The following is a 3,018-nucleotide window of genomic DNA, read 5'->3' as shown; positions in this document are numbered from 1 at the left end:
GTTCCCCTTATCACGCTGGGAAAGCAGCGTGGCTCAGTGGAAAGAGCACGGGCTTTGGAGTCAGAGGTCGTGGGTTCAAATCCCGGCCCCGCCACTTGTCAGCTGTGTGACGTTGGGAAAGTCACTTCACTTCTCTGGGCCTCAGTTCCCTCATCTGTAAAATGGGGATGAAGACCGTGAGCCCCTCGTGGGACAACCTGATTACTTTGTACCTACCCCAGCGCTTAGAACAGTGCTTTGCACATGGTAAGCATTTAACAAATACCAACATTATTATTATTATTATTATTATCATCACCCTGGAACCACAGTTGGATCTTGGGGGCGCCGGCCTCAGACCCCCCAAAACTGGGCCCCAGGAGCCTGTGGGGGGTCCTGCCCAGCCCTCCACCCGGCCCCCCACCCCCTCAGCTGGATGCCACCAGAAACACCTCATGGCCCAGTGGGAGGCTGTTTCTCCTCCACCCAAGTCCACCTTCTAACGGCACCTCATTCTGCCTTGGTCTCTTCGCTCACACAGTTCCCTCCATGGGACAGACCCCAACTCTCCCCACTTTCAACTGGCCTAGAGGAAAGAGCAAGGGCCTGGACGCCAGAGAACCTGTGTTCTATTCCCAGCTCAACCACTTACCTGTCGTATGACTTTGAGCAAGTCACTTAACTTCTCTGTGCCTCCGTGTCTTCACCTATATAATGGGGGTGAAATCATCATCAATCGCATTTATTGAGCACTTACTGTGTGCAGAGCACTGTACTAAGCGCTTGGGAAGTACAAGTTGGCAACATATAGAGACAGTCCCTACCCAACAGCGGGCTCACAGTTTAAAAATGCCCGTTCTCCTTCATGGGTCAGGGACTGTCTTAACTGATTATCTTGAATTTACCCTGAGTTTACTACAACGCTTGATTCACAGTAAGCACTTATACACCACTATTATTATAAATTATTTAATTATATTATAATCATTATTATAAATTATTTATATTAATGTCTGTCCCCACCCTCTAGACTGTAAGCTCGTTGTAGGCGGAAAACGTCAGTCAACTCTGTTGTACTGTACTCTCCCAAGCACTTAGTACAGTGCTCTGCACAAAGTAAGTGCTCCATAAGTACCACTGATTATTTCCCCTATAATCCTGCCCCAGTCCAAAGAACTTTCCCCAGTTAATTTCCCAGCACCCAAAGCCACATCACACCCTCAGCCCCCACTCCGCCTTTTGGACTGATCTGCACATCACTCCACCTTCTTGCGCATATGTCTATTCTATTGTACACTCATTTATTTGTATTCCTCCTGGAAAGATTTTTGTGTATGTCATAGAGTGTAAGGTCCTTGCGGGCAGGGAACATGTTACATCATTATTCTTTACTCCCGCTGCATCTCGTGCAGTGCTCCACACCAAGAAAGTGCTCAATAAATACCACCTTTAAATCTACCATTCGTTCAATAATATTTATTGAGGAATTACTGTGTTCCAAGCACTGTACAAAGCGCTTGGGAGAGTAGGCTAGAACAATAAACAGATATTTTCCCTTACCAGAACACCCCCTCCTCACATCCAACGCATTTGGAGGGGCCCATCAGCACCGACGTGGTTGCCGGCTTCTCCCGCTTCTTTACTTTTCCCTCACTTTAGCCGGTTAAGTGGAACCTGTTTTCCTTCTTCCCAAGGTTCAGTTCCCTGTCTGGCTGGCTGCCCACCTGCCTGCTCAGCTGGGAGCTCCACAAGGGCAGGGCCCAAGGCTGCTGTTTTTTATCAGAGGTGCTCAGGCCCCAATTTAGGCCTAGGCCCAAAGCAGACATCCAGGTGAGGGGCGGTGGGGGGTGGAGTGGGGTCGGAAGGAGGGGAGGAAGGAGCAAGGGAGCCGGGCCAACACTGGAAAACCGGGCCCAGCCCTGACTGTCGCAACAGAGATACAGGACAAAATGCTGATGGTGGTTGGAATGTTTATTGTCCCAGTGGGGAAGCGGGAAGAGGAAGAGGAAGAAGAGGAAGGCTGGTGGGGAAAATCTAGGTTCAGAAAACACATCTCGGAGATATTGGTGGAAACCTGCTCCTTCTGGCTGGGTCCTGGAGTCCCTCCAGGCTGCCTGCTTTGCCATGGCTGGGCATGGGGGAAGCGGTTGGCCAAACCACAATTTTGGTGTCATAGAGACCTCACTGGCCTCAATAGAGTAGCTTTGTGAACTCGTCACGGCTTCCCACCCTTGGGTGATGGAAGAGGGGAGAGGGAGCCTTGCATTTGTTCATGCAGTGTGGGAGGGAGCCCCCATCCCACAAGTCAGAGGTCAGGAGCAGTGGGAGGGGATGGGGGGGAGAGAGAGAGGGAGAGAGGGAGAAAGGGAGAGAGGGAGAGAGGGAGAGAGAGACTGAGAGAGAGAGAGAGAGAGAGAGAGAGAGAGAGAAAGAAACTACTCAGCTGGCCCCAGCCAGGGCTGCTGCCAGTACAGCCCAGAGCCCTGCAACAGCCTCCAGTGTCATAGTGATAGAGTCCAGTGCCACCTGCAGCCCAGCAACAGTGTTCTGGGTCATAGTGATAGTGTCCAGTGCCACCTGACAGCTCTGCAACAGCATCCCGGATCCAGCAATGGTGTCCAGCATCACATGTGATAGTGTCCAGTGCCACCGGGCAGCCCAGCAACGGCATCCAGGCTCACAGTGATAGCTTGCAGTGTGACCTGCAGCCCAGCAACAGTGTCCTGGGTCCAGTAACAGTGTTCAGTGTCACAATGCTAGTGCCCAGTGCCACCGGCAGCCCAGCAACAGAGTCCGGGGTCCAGGAATAGAATCCAGTGTGACAGTGATGGTGCCCAGCACCACCTGCAGCCCAGCAAAAGCATCCTGGATCCAGCATTGGCATTCAGTGTGGCCTAGAGTCAATCAAGAGCGTCCAAGACAGCAGCAGCAGCAGTATCCAGTGTTCCAAAGTTGTTCTTGTCCCCGCCCCTACAGGGGTGACCTGGGTCCCCAGACACCTGCTGTTCAGAGAGAAGCAAGGGGCTGAGGAACCCCCGG

This window comes from Tachyglossus aculeatus, chromosome 23 (assembly GCF_015852505.1).
Source record: "Tachyglossus aculeatus isolate mTacAcu1 chromosome 23, mTacAcu1.pri, whole genome shotgun sequence".
NCBI classification, from domain to species: domain Eukaryota; kingdom Metazoa; phylum Chordata; class Mammalia; order Monotremata; family Tachyglossidae; genus Tachyglossus; species Tachyglossus aculeatus.
This window is presented reverse-complemented; position numbering follows the sequence as displayed.